Source organism: Marmota flaviventris, chromosome 4 (genome assembly GCF_047511675.1).
Source record: "Marmota flaviventris isolate mMarFla1 chromosome 4, mMarFla1.hap1, whole genome shotgun sequence".
Taxonomy (NCBI): domain Eukaryota; kingdom Metazoa; phylum Chordata; class Mammalia; order Rodentia; family Sciuridae; genus Marmota; species Marmota flaviventris.
The window spans coordinates 56,021,523-56,036,248 of record NC_092501.1 but is presented as its reverse complement, the minus strand read 5'-3'; the positions used below and the strand labels follow the sequence as shown (position 1 = coordinate 56,036,248).

The 14,726-nt window shown below is 33.8% G+C and overlaps 2 protein-coding genes across 3 annotated transcripts in view; one reads left to right on the top strand and one right to left on the bottom strand.

Annotated features, from left to right (window-relative positions):
* The window catches only part of Ctnna3 (catenin alpha 3), a 1,728,170-nt gene that overhangs the window by 989,033 nt on the left and 724,411 nt on the right, over positions 1-14,726 (bottom strand). The window lies entirely within an intron of this gene.
* Positions 1-14,726, top strand: part of Lrrtm3 (leucine rich repeat transmembrane neuronal 3) — a 161,952-nt gene that overhangs the window by 1,859 nt on the left and 145,367 nt on the right. The gene's annotated exons all lie outside the window — the stretch shown is intronic.

The following is a 14,726-nucleotide window of genomic DNA, read 5'->3' as shown; positions in this document are numbered from 1 at the left end:
ATGAACCATTGTGATAAAAAAACGCTCTTAAAAGCTGGGAAATAAGTGGTGCTTTATTGAACTCCGGTGACTATAAAGGCAACACGGTACCCCCCCCCTCCCCTCCCTTCCCCTCTCCCTCTCAGTGTGCTGGCAAGGTCCTTCCCTGTCCTGAGTGCATTCATAATACTGGTCATTTTCCTCTCATACATAATCAACCCATTGAAATTTAAATACCACAATCAATGTGAAGCTTGAACTCTGGTTTAATATAATGCCTATTGTATAAGACCCTTTATTGATTCCATTAACGTTGCACTTGTTTTCAGGAAAAAAAAAGAAAACTTCTTTCATAAGTAATCTCCCACATCTGATGTATTCTCCTTCTGGGAGGATCAAATCTGTAGCTCTAGAAGGTTTGCAGTTTGTTGGCAAATCAAAGAAAAAGATGAATAATCTCAGGCACTCAGAGCCTGAACCGATTCTAGGAGATGACTTGATTATAGAAACATTTTAGAGACAGACAGAGCCATTAAAATAATTCCTGCCTTAAAAAGAAAATTGCAGGAAACTATCAAAAGATGGTGCTGGGTTAAAGCAGCACCATGAACAGTTTCCAGAGATATCTAAGTTACAATAAGGCAAGCACAAGGGAGAAGTGTTGAAGGGTTAAAATACTGCAAGTAGTCACTGCAAAATGTGAGAAGATGATTAAAACACAAAGTTATAGACTTTAGGGCTTATCTCTGAAACCCATCCCTGTAAAAGCAGACAAGAGGTTTCACTGTAAGTTTCTTCTACAGACGTGTGTATTTACTAAATAAGTTGATTAAATAGCCAAAAAATTAAATAGGCATATTTGAGGATATAGATTTCTTCGTGGCTTCTCACATGAGGGAGTTTTCAGAGATAAGATTTGCAAATGGGAAGCAGTCTTGCTATGTGCTTGTGGCTGGGACCTCACCAGAATTTCTCTCCAGCTTTTTCAAAGACCCCAATGTAATTAATGGAATCATTAGCTCCTTGCTGTTCTTCTGTTCAGGATTTGTCAGAGTGTCCTGTATTGTTTCAAGATGTGTCCTGCACACACCAGTTCTCCCTAATGACTGACACTTCATTCAGATGTGTAAAAGAGAACATATTCCAAAAGACATGCTTTCTACCAACAGCCTCATTAAAAATGAGGACTATGATAACACCTTAATAAATGTATAAAATAAATTTTCAGGGGGAAAAGACCAACACTATGATATTTCTCTTTTGCTTTGCTGTTGTTGACATTATTGTGTCCCTGTGTTCATCTGTATTGTAAACTCATCCATCAGTACAATTCTGTATAGACCCTGTTGGCAATCTGCAAGCTACATGCATGTTTTTATGTCGTTGGTGAAAGTTTATTGACTGCAGCACAAATATCATAGCCTCTGTATTTAAGTAACATGAACTACAGTCCATTGAGATTTTAGAAAAAAAATATCTTTAGCCTATATTCTCTTTTGTCTTCCAAAATGAACAGTTTTATTATAGGAGCAAAAATTAGGAATTACTACATTGAGGCTGTTTCATTTAATTTGACTCACCAAGCCTTACATATTTAACCATGTCCCTGTTCTTTCAAAACAGAATTGCTGCATCAAAAAAGAAAAAAGTGAATGGCTATTTTTACCAACATTTTTATATAGTTTGGTGGTTTTTTCATAGGATGAGAGGAAAGATCTGGGCAAGTCACCATGAAATATACTTGCAAGGAAGAAAAATTATTAAAATCATGCTTTTATAAGCAATAAAGAAAAAAATGCCAAAATAGATTTCTCTAAGTTCTTTGAGTTTGGCTAAACCTTAAAATAAATACCAGTTCAGAAAAGCATCTTAGTCACAATGTTTACCCATAAATAATTGTTGAGTATATAATAATGACAAATAGTCATATATTCCCAATTGATTAATAATGCAGATACTTCCTTACAGTAATATGAACTGGATGACTGATCTTACTGTGATGTTTTTCACTAAAGTTGTAATTTTACATTTTTTATGAAGTGTCAGTAAATACATATTCCATCTGAAAAAGAAATTTTCTTTGGTCAGCCTCATTTTTATCTGTACTAAAGTTGATTGTATTAATTAAATGCAGTGTTAAAGTGGAAAAAAAGCCCATTTTTATTCTTTGACTTGAACTTTCCCTCATTTGTGATGGATACCAAATATATTTAGGCAAGGTATAGTTATATTTTTTTAATTCTTTCAAATTATTGATTCTGTGGTGCTACTAGTATATACAAAATGTTTGCTGTATTGAAAAGTATTTCTAAATTTTAAAGCCACTTGGTATGTAAATTGTGATTTAACATTAAATGAATGACCAACATTTTGAAGGCTGGTCATTTTTTAATGCCTAACTTTACTTATAAATATACTAGATAAGAAAACAGAATTTCTTTGAAGGTAAAACATGGTTTTATTTGGAACATGAAATTACAAGAAAAAGTTCTTTCTCACTCCCTTCCCCAACTCAGAAATGAAGCTTCTCTAATTCTCAGTATCTGCCAAGAACAAATATAAAAATCTAGTAGGCTAGACAATTATTACTTCACTATTGTTAAATTTAACAAAACTGGATGGCAAATATTATCCTGATTAGAAGTTGTTGCCCTCACCTGTACTCCATGGCACTTTCTGTACTACATGGCATAAATCTATTTTCATAAGTATTTGAAACTCACTGCCTGTTAGAGAAATATAATTGGTATTCATTTTTTCTAGTGCAAATTTACATGAAATATCTGATCTCAGTCAGGTGACAACAGTGAAACAACCTAACCTGTTGAACTCTGTAACAGAGATGGATCAATGCAGAGTAGATTCAAAACAGAAAGAAAATGGAGTTTAGTGTCTTTGAACAGCATGTGGGTTTTTTCCATTTTTATTAGCCTCAGTATGCACAGTGGTACTGCAGCGTGGAGGAAATAGTCCCAGTGCTACAGTATTCTAAGCAATACCAATGCAAGATATATTCATTTTCAATGAGTTTGTATTTTCCAAGGATGTTAATATTACATCTTTTCAAAGAATTTAAACTATTTTTTACTTGATTTGGTGAGTCAACTACCTAAATAGACACAGGCAATAAACCGTATTTCTGTGGAGTAGCAATGACCTCTAGTGGCTGATTAGAATAACCACAGCCATTCAAACACATTTTAGCTTTTAATTCTGAATCTCTTTGTAAACGTTGTTTACAACGTGTACTTTTGATCTGTTCATCAGATTTGAATTTCACTTAGTTCATTCTCCTGGGAAATACAGCTATTGTGTAATTTTTTATATATTACTTAGTGACATTTTTAGTAATGCTAGGAAGTAGGCCATAAAACAGGTTCTGAGGGACTAGAAGTAGGTGCCAAAGATGTAAAGCAAATAGTAATACAATAAAAATCGATAAGAAATATTTTAAAGTGTTTATATACATCGAAATTGGTCAAATAGTCTGATATTTTAATTAAGTGTGTTAATCCATTGGCAGGACATTGAAACACATATTGTAATTAAGGTTGGGGAAAATAAATTTCAGTATTTAATATTAAAAGAATCAGCATCAGTTACTTACTGATCAGAAGATATAAGAGCTATCAAGGGAGAGGGGCCTCCCCTTTTTTTGCTTTAGAACTCTCCAATTTGCTGACCCGTGCCAGTGACCCGTGCTTTGCCCCCCGTGCTTTCTTCCTCCCTCCCCCTTTGCAGCCAGCTGAACACTGGTTCTATTAGGCTCTTTGACAATGATGTTACAGTCTAAGAGGTGATGATTCATGGATAATGAAATTATGCTCTCCTTCTGGGGAAGGATAATGCAGAGTCAGATTCATGAATTTGGCAAGGGTTTTTAGGATGCTGTAGGTGCACGGAATATCTTCCCTTCCTTTGACATTTACCAAGATGAGAACTCAAATAGTTTATTCACAGTGAGGATTAGACTAGCATCAGAAACAAGCATTAGGCCATGAAGCTTAAGACAAAATAAGTTCCAGATGTGACAAGTGAAAATTGAGCCATGAGAAATAAAAAATTCAGAAACTGTGTGGGTTCTTTTATCCCCTTTCTCCCTGGGTTCTCATTAGAAACTAGATCTGAAGCAAAACCATGGAGCTTCCTATTCTTGTGATCTCTTTGCTACCTACATTAAAAATCAGAGGCAGATGGGACAGACTATGAGAATGAAAAATAATATCAGTAAATTCGAATGACAAACGTTACAAGAGCAATGGAATGGATGGACCTTAAATAGTGTTTATTAAATAACTGTTGAAAATTAACTCTAAAAATACACAGGTGAAAGTGTTTTCCCAATCATAAGAGTCTATGTAATTTTTCCAGCTGCCAAAACCATTGGTAATTTTGGATAGTTGATAAAATACAATACAGATATTGCAGAAAAAATATAAATAAAAAGTAATTCTATTTCATTGAGGAAGATAATCATGGTCATGTCTTGTAGAAGAATATGGACCTCAGAAATTAAGAGCTAAATTCAAACTTCTCAGACACTTGTTAAATATCTTTTTGACAATGAGTCAAAAAGAAATCAATAACTCTATGTTACAGAAGCCCATATCTATGAATCTAGAACTTATCTTTCATCTTTGGTTTCCATATGGACACAGATTCTTCCATCTTATGTTATCTGAGTGTTGCATTTTATCAATAGTGATCCCAGTGAATGGTAGATATAAGGACATAAACCAGAGAACAAAGAAAAAAACTTCTCAAACTAAACCCATATACCAGTGGTGTCCCCAAATCTCGTCAATATAGCCAGGGCTTTCCATCGAGCAGAAGTTTGTCTGTCCCCTCTCTAGTATCACTATTTTCAGTTCTTGTTGACATTTACTATATAATTGTTTACATGACAATATGACATCATTATTAAACAGAAAGGTAATTGCTCCCATACATGTTGTATGGGATTAGCACACATTTCAGATATCAATCACATGATGTTACCTCTCTGTTGTTTTTCTCCCACACCTACCTCCCAAGACCTCCTAGTATAGAAACTACTATTGACTTTGTCAATTACAATCATTGAAAATCACTGAAGTTTTCAAAAAGCATAAAGTAGAGCAGTGTTCTTTTATAAATAACGTTTTACTTATGCAAATTAAATACTTAACTCATCAAAAAATGACCCATGTAATTACAAATCTCTCTTCATTGGATGTAAACTAGTATTTCCAAGTAAGAAGTAACAGGTGTACTTCCAACATTCTTATAATTTAAGTAGATACAAACTGTTTCTCTTTGAAAGTTGAGTTTCTATGACATCTCAAGAAAGCAGAGAGAGAATGCTAGTTTTTTCAGGAGAAGAAACATTTGTGAATTTTATGCTGTTTAAACTTCAGGTGCTGATGGATGGATATTCTTGAGTTAGGATTCCTGAACATGTGAGAAGCATTCCAGGAACTCACAGACAACAGGAGTATCTGGGCAACAAGCAGAGACGATCAATTTTACAACTATATTTTCTAACAACAAAACTTCCATGCACAATAGTAATCCATTTTATGGCAGAAGGGAGAAAGAGTTTCTATTTTATACTTTTCAGCAAATTTTGTAATGAAAATTAATAACTTATTGACAATTGTCCACTTTCTTATTATTTTTAGGAACTCCTGCTCCTCCTGAGAAAAGTTTCCTTTATTTCTTTCCTCCCACTCTTACATTGTTTTTCTCTTTATATGAAAGATATCTCTACTTCCTATAGCTCAAAAAAGTCTTCCTCATATAAATCAACACAAGTTATCATTTCACTCAAAGTGGAAGCATATCTTCAATATACTTGCAACAAATATTAGAACATGAAACAAATTCAAAACTGGCTGATCCTTCTCTCTCTCTTTTTTTAATCTACAGCCTGCTAAACACCTGCACAGTATCTTTTGTTTATCAAGGAGGAAAAAAGAGATATAGTTGAATTGCCAGTATGGCAAATATTAAAGATGATTATTTTATACTTTAATTAACTACCTCCTAAAAAATAAAGTAGAGGACTTTATGCAAATATGCAACAGTATTTCACCAGTCAAAAACAATAAACAGAATTTTGTTTTCTCAGAGATAAAATCCAATATTTTGGGCCTCACATATGAAATAAAATGGCAGACATTACATTTAGAAAAAGTATTTTTTGTTAAAGCTTCATCACACTATATCTTTAGTATAAAATACACTTTGCCATCAAAGAGATGAACACTTCAATTTAATATAAATCCTTATTCAGCACTCTTGATGCTGAAACTTATTTATGATGTGGAGGCATATGTACTATTGGGGGTCTTCATGGCTTCAAATAGGTGGATTCATATATAGATAAAAGAATTTCTATTCACTAATATTCATCTGTTATACTTACTAAAGAAAGGAAGCATAACCTTTGATTCCATCAACTAGAATCTCATTAGAACTTAAAAAAAAAACTTGCAGCAAAAAATAAATAAATAAATAAACTTGTGGTATATCTCATAATGATATTGAAGAAATAGAGTGGCTTTAAAAACTCTCATAAACCTGCAATAAGATTGCAACAGTCAATCTGGGGCTGTAGCTCAGTGGTAGAGCATCTGCCTTGCACGTGTGAGGCACTGGGTTCAATATTCAGCACCACATAAAAATAAATAAATAAAGATTTTTTTTTAAATTGTAACAGTGAGAATTCTCTAAAATTATAACAGAAATAGTTACAACATTGACAACTCTCAGATCAATTTATGAAATGTTTTGTTCAATTTATACAAAATTTTAAGTGAAAAAGTATAAATACTTGGTTTGGATATTACAATATATGCAGTAGAAGGTCAGGTAACAATGACTTGTGATTAAAACAGATTATTTAAGGATCTGTGCAATCTGCATAGGCCATTTTACATAAATATTTTTGTGTTTTTCATCAAGCTAGTCATGTGGTAGATTATGCCTAGAAACAATACATATCATATAACTATCCATATTTTATTACTCATTTGTATATATGTGTGTGCTTGTGTATAATTGATTCCTTATTATTTACCAGACATTTAGACAATCTCACAATTTGATAAGAAGTCTTTAGTATCTTTCATAGCTCAGATAGTTTTTTCTTGTTAATGTAAGCACAAATTTCTCACATTGAATCAGTCTTCCTACAGTTCCACCCATTAATCCCACAGCTTTCCACTTCTTTATAGGTTTTCCTAAAGTAATCCATACCCCATTCCAACAACAAATCTCTACCCAAATTATATATCTCCAGATGCCCTCAGGAAATGATCTATAATTAGTACTAGGAGAGTTCTCTCCTAGCTAAATGCTAATCTGCCAGTCCAATGCTCTTCCCAGCCTGTGGCACTCACTCCAGCCCATCTCATTCCATTAAAAGTAGCATGTACTTAGTCCTATGGACTTTTATGAGGATGAATGAGTAGTAAAATGTAAACATCTACATATATTTTTATAGGCTTTACCCTTTTTATGGTCTAATATTCCGAAATGTATGAGGTCTTTATTAGTAGGCTAAAATGCAAAATTATCAATTAAAAAAGAAAGGTCAAGGTAGGTTTTTAAAATAGTCTTAAGTTCATATTACATATTTCTTAATATTAAAAATAAGTACAAATTATGCATGCCCTGTGTTTCACTTTTTTAAAGTTGATTTACTCTCCAACTTTGCCCTAATAATCTTTTTTGTCTTTTTATTTGTACAGTAAATAAAATACAGTAGAATGTATTTTGACATATCATTCATATATAAAGTCTAACTTCCCATTTTTTTGTGGTTATCCATTTTGTGGAGCCCTCATATTCTTGATTGAGTTTCCTATTCCTCTCATTTTCCCATAGTTCCAATAGGCAGAGGTTTCTGATGTTGTGTGTTTTGGGAGTGATTGGATGGATGCACTAGGTTCATCTCTAGAGGGCAATATAGTGGGGTCTAGGATCTCTGCCTCTGTCTTCTCAGTCTCCCATTCCCATGCCTCTTCCCCCTTTAGAAGGATTATCTACACTGAAATCCCTTCATCCATCCATAACTGGGGCTCTTTTGGTTCCTTATGCTTTACCATATGTGTGTTCCCAATTCTAGGGTGGTATTATTGTCCCTTGCAAGGGCACTTCCATTTACAGACAGAGAAAATCCTTTAGCTAAAGGTAAGAAAATCATATTCAGAGCAGGCATAAACAGAGCAACAGAGAACAAGGTTAGGAAAAGTGCTTATGGGAACAAGTGGCTTTGTAAGCCTTCTAAGTTCATCCTACATAAATTTCTCTGACTTTTTCTCAAGCATGAAGTTGGGCCTTCCCAAAGGGAACAAAGGCAGGCCACAAACTCTATTTGAAAAATTTCTTCAGTGAATTACCTTTATACATTGGATTTCTCCTTGTTTTTTTTTTTTTTTTTCCTTCATTGAGAGACAGCTTTGTATACTATAAAGAACTTCGGCTATGGATCCTGGAAGACATACTTTAAAATCTGGTTCTGAGACTTAAAAATTTAAAGACATTGAGTCCCAGCCTCTTAATCATAAAAAATAATATGTAGAATAATGAAATCATCACATGATAGTTGCAAGAGGGCAAAGAATCAGCAGCTTAAACCTCTTGAATATTTTTTCTAGACACATTTCACATATTATTTAATTTGATAAGAAAGATCCTATGAAGATGAAATGAGACAATGTAGGTAAAAATCCCATAGTACATAGTTAAGCACATAATAGTAATTTTCTTCTTCCCCTCAGTATCTCAAGTTTCTAAGTACCACATATATTTTAATAATCATATTCCACTACGTATTTTCATTTACAATGACAAGTTGATTCCTGGTAGACTCAAGAAAGAGAATCCAAATTGCCATAAGTTCAGGGAAATCTGGGCACATGGTTAATATTGGAGAATCAACCTCCCAATAAAGCCTAATGACATCCTCACCTTTACTTCCATACCATGCTCCCTGTTCTAACTCTAACCAGTTCTCACTTTCCTACCCCTGTGCTTTTGCTCGAGCAGTTTCCTCTGTGAGAAATACCTTCTTCCCTTCCAATTTTCCTGTCAATTTCTGAGCATTTCTTTCATATATCCAATTCAAATTCTACTCACTTCTCAAGTCTTCTTAATCTTGCTCTTTGCTCTTTGCTATGCTATTTCATACCTCTACTACAGGCTGCCTTGTGCTTGGGTTACTAATGTGTCTGTAATCCCTTTTGGAGGAAACAAACTATTTCTTCTTTTCTTTTCCCAGTGTTGATGGGCACAGTCTTTTATTCATAGTAGATGTTTGTTGAATTTATTTTCTGGTCATTATGATAAAGCTATTGTTGCAAACAATCTAAAGTAAATATCCCAATTTAATGGAAACTTAAGGCTGTCAACTTCATGTTTATTTACATAGTCAATATATACATTTTTGTTTTTATTTTATATATACTTTACCACTACATACAATATTCTCACTTATCACTTAGGTGACTTCAAATGTTATTCTTACAAAAATATAGTTCAAGGGAATCATGTTCTAATTTAAATTGTTCTTTGTTGTGAATAATCTACTAATGGTTTTCCTACGATGGTTACCAAAACTATGAACATTTTAGGGAATATATTAAAAGGATGAAGAGCTAAGAAAGATTGTGAGACAAAGAAATTATTTTAATATTAATATGCCTTAGTGTTAGTGGGGGTGAGGTATCAACTTTTGTTGTAAAAGCCATATGTTTTTATATATTTATATATATATATATATATATATATATATATATATATATATATATATATAAATTTTTTGATATTAGGGATTGAACTGAAGGGTGCTTACCACTGAGCTATATCACCATTTTCTTTATTTTTAATTTCATTTTGAGACTGAGTCTCACCAAGTTGCTAAGTGCTTAGTGGAGGCTGACCTCCAACTTGCAATCCTCCTGCTTCAGCCTCTGGAATCACTGGGATTACATTTGTGTGCCATCATGGCTAGCAAAGCCATATATTCTTAACCTCTTTTTGCCCATCTGAATGTCTCCTTATTTATCCCCAATTCTGCAAAGTTTCTGCTTTAGACATGTTCCTAGGCCTCACCTTTTTACTGCCTTCCCCTATCACAGAGACTAGGTCAGAGGTCTTTGGTTTTCCAATTATACACATTTCCAAAGAAACTATTCTACTGGAGCCTTCAAACATCAAATACTCAGAAACTGACAAGTAATGATGCTCATCATTTTTTTTTAATCTTAAACATCAATTATGTTGAAGGCAGGTTTAATCACATGGGTTTGAAGCATCTCCTCAAGGCCGAGTCTTTCCTTTTCTCTGTTCTGTTCATTCCCTTTATCCTTTTCACAGAATTTCTCCCTCCCTCTCCTATCTGTACTTGAGTTTTCTTTCAACTTTTCTCTCTACCAAACTCTTATTTATAAATTAATCTACACAACTTGAATATGCACCTTCATACTGGATTAAAAGGAAAATACCAATGGTTTTTAATCTTTTAAAAAAGCAATAATTAAAATGAGATAGTTCTAATAATTTTATGAAAAACAGAGTTAAAAATTTCTGTTTGTATTCAACAGCTTTGGTTGGGACTATAAGTAAAAAACTGTAATTTTGCAAATTGCAGTATAATTTCCAAAATAAAAATGACATAATCCCTACTATATTTTTAAGTTGCATTTTAATTATGATTTATAACAGATCTGAAGACCATCCAATTTTTTTTTCCCCATAAAGTATTGCTCAGGCTCTGGACCATGCATGGTAAACCTTACCATCAAAAAAGCATATTAATTCTTAAAACAGGTAATTTTTTAAACAGGTAATAGGGAAATTGAAGTAAAATTCTTTAATCTGACAAACTAAGAACTGTACAGTGTATTTTCTTATCTTCTATTTAAAGTTCCAAGCTAATTTAATTGTACTTTTAACAATCTTCCAAGAGCTGCATTCCTCAGCGACTCTCTTGGTTATCCATTCTAGGGTTTCACTATAGTAACCATTTCATTCCTTACATATATGTCCCTCTTGCTACTTAAGAGATACCCAGTGACTATTAAATATTTTTCAGTTCTTTTCCATTTTATTTAATTATTTATTTTTTAAAGCTTCCATTCCTATTAAAGAGGAAAAAGTAAAAGAAGTTGTTGGGTTTTGTATCTGCTTTTATTTTTAGTACTAGAATCTGTTTGGACTAGCTCAGGTAGAGAAGGCCCACACATAGTTTGAATAGATGAAAAACCATTGTTCTAAATTTGCATTAATGTAGATTTAAAATGTTTGCATAGAGTGTCTGATGACAGTTGAATAAAAGAACAGGGTGGTTAACTAACGTAAAACCAATTACAGAAGCAAGTTTCTGGCAGGATGTGTTCAATAGCTTTAGCATGATGCCCTTAAATCACATTTCCAGAGGTCAAATTTGCACATAACTACTTGAAGCACATCTCCTCATATTCAAATCAATTTTAAGGTCCAGCAGTGTGTTGTGCAAAAAAACAATCAATGGTTAAATTATTCCCATTTTGTTGGCTCAGCTCACAGTGGCCCACTGATAAATTTAAAAGAAAAAAAAAAAACCTATCTGATCTTCAATTTGTATTTCAACTGAACCCAAGTGCAGATGCCATCTCTGGTAATATGACAAAATAGATTTAGGTTTCTAAATGTTGCTGTGTATTCCAGTATCAGCATGTGTCCTGCAGTGACTATACTGTAGCTCAGTTGTTGTGAAAAAATATGCAACTGAGTTTGCTGGAGAATCATTTTAGAGTTAATTAGACCTTCTCCACCTGTAATTTAAGAAAAAAGAAAAAGCCCAACACTCTTAAAGACCATGGGGGAAAGGCAGTTTAAGAAATAGAAGTCCTCTGTTTATCCAGTGAGGTACTTTAACAAGGCAGACAGCTACACCACAGTAGAGAGACAACATTTCCTCAGCTGATTCAGTTAATTAAAATGCACAGTTACAACAGACTTTCTTAGAGCCTGCAGCTGAATGACCCAAGTCTCCATTTTACTCCAGTGTCACACAGAACATGAAGAGGCAAACATACTGCCCAAACACAATTTGACTCACTAAAATCCAGCACTATAAACACCAAATACATTTCTCAGGCACATTTTAAAAGACGTATTATCAAGATTTATGACATAAGGGTAGAAATAATTTGCAGCTAGGCACCTCCACGAGAATACCCTTCATTCTTCTCAAAGTAGTTTGATGCAAAATTTACAAATAAATCTTAAGAATAGATTCAACTTTGAATGCAGGGATCTTCAACTCTTTCCTTTCAAATATATAGAATTTGAACCTGACAAACAGCCCGGCTGTTGCCAGAATTTATGAGTGATATGAAAAAATCAAAGGCCACAAAGGCTATTTGTCAAATAAACTGCAGAACGCAATTTCAGTCTGCAGGGCTCATTTGCAGAACTCATGATGAGCATGGGAGGAGGGGACGCTAACAGCTGCAGCCTTGACCGCACTGCCCGTGCCAGCCAGAATTCAAACTGCGTGAGCTGAGTGTGGCTGAAAGAGGGGATCCACAAATCGACAGATGAAAAAGAAAGAAAGCAAGCAAAAAGACAAAAGAAGTTCTTATATCCAAGTTTTTACTTAATCGGTACATCAGCATAACTAGTTTAAGATAGATGAGACCTGTAGGGTTTTAATGGTATTCAAATTAAATGCATTCATGGAAGACTACTTTTATTTCCTGGTTTAAGGGACAGATCACAGAAACTGAATCAATTAAACCTGGAGTTAAGCCTGGGATGCAGGCCTAGTTATCCTAGCAGCATGATTGATACGGCTTCAGTTTTCTCATCTGTAAATTGGCACTTCACATCCCAGGGCAATTTTGAAAGCATACTGAGATAACATATGCTTATGGGCACAGCAGGTACTTAATAAAAGTTGTCACTGCTTTCCCTAGACATTTTTATACTGCAGCAAGTTGCATTGAATGGCCAAGGGAAGTTCTCACATTAAGCATTTAAATTGTCAATTCTGCAATCTATTGGTAATGATTAAATGCCCGTAGTGCTTCAATTATCAATCGTTAAATCAAATCCAAAAAGATCTACCAGAAACTTGGAAACCCTGTGTTAATACACTTAAATAGACTTGTATTCAGTAGTATTCTGTGATAGTTTTGCTTAGCACCAAAAGAAAAATTCTGATGTTAGTACTATCTTTTTCTAATAATTCAATATCATTTTCATTTCATAAATATCACCTGAAGAGCTGGCTCCATCATCTTTCAAATCTCCTTTAAAATGTTGCCCTAAAGTTTGTCTGTCTTGCTCCTCCTGATTCCCCACCACTTTCTCTTTAAATTTTTTAACCTAAAACATGGACATATGTCATCTTTCCTTACTCAGTGCTCAAGAGAACATGCTATTGCCATTCTAGTACATCCAATGCCCTGTATAACTTAGGACACAATTCATTTCTAGTGTAAAAAGAATTTAGACAATTGGATAAAAGATCACAATAGTTATTTTTTAATCTCAATTGAGTCTGTGAAATGATAGCTAAATTATGCGAAAGCAAAATATCCAAAGAGTTACAAAAGAAAAAAATCTGATAGGAATTTATTGAGCATCCATTTTGTGCAGGCACAGAAGCTGGTCTTTTTCCTCAAGGCAAAAAAAAAAATGTAATAGAGGTTAAAGAGTAATATTTGAAGCTTGGAGTCCTATCACCACTAAAATCACCAAGTTTTTTGACTGGTTTTGGAAATTCATTTCAGAAAGCACTGTATTTTCTCAAGAGAAAAATTTGATATGTGTCCTTCACTGGAGACATGATAATAATTAGTTCTTTTTAAAGATTTTGAAAAGAGTAGAAATGAAAAGAGCTAAAAGAGTTTCTAAATGACACAAGATCTGTGAAATGGTAGATATTTAACACAAACCTCTTAGAACTGTTATGTGGATTCATTAGTTAATTAGTTAGTTAATGACTTTGAAGTGTTAAATCTTATTAGAATGTTTCTTTACACTTTAACATATGTGAGAGAGAAATTACTCTGAAATTAGAAACTGACTATACCATTCAAGGATATTGGATCTATTTGTGGCATACCTTCAAATATTCTTTCCTGTTCTGATTTTTTTTTTTTTCAGGACAACTCCCAAGAAGCCTGTCTAGACTACATTCCCAGCCTCTTTTATTTTTCAGTGTTGGCAATGGCTTCCATTTAATACTAAACATAGCCTTGAGAAACCCTCAGGGTTAGGTATGTTGCTTAATAATATAAAGGATTTTTTAAATAACAGCATTAATCTACTTAAACATACTACTCAAATGCAGCTTTGTACTTTTGTACAGAAGGGAAGACGAATAGTCTGTTGGGTAAATCTAAGAGAAAAGGGGAAGACAATGGAAGCCAAATGGTGAATACCTTGCTCTTTGGAAACAGTGATCAATTTCTCTCCTGCATGGTGGGAAGTTGAGAAAGGATGGTGGAAGTAATTTTTGTATAAGCTAGGTTATTATTATATATTCTAATATGTGGAAGATGTATCTAAAATGTATGCAAAAACTTGTTATTGACATATAATATGCAGAGAAAAGTACACATATCATCAATGTACAGCTCCATGAGTAACTGAGCACACTGGTGTCTTCTGTTCCCAGATCAAGAAATAACATTAGCAACATTCTAACCCCCCCTGGTTCTTCCAGTGACCAGCTTCATCCCCAAGGTAACCACTACTGTTACCTCTGA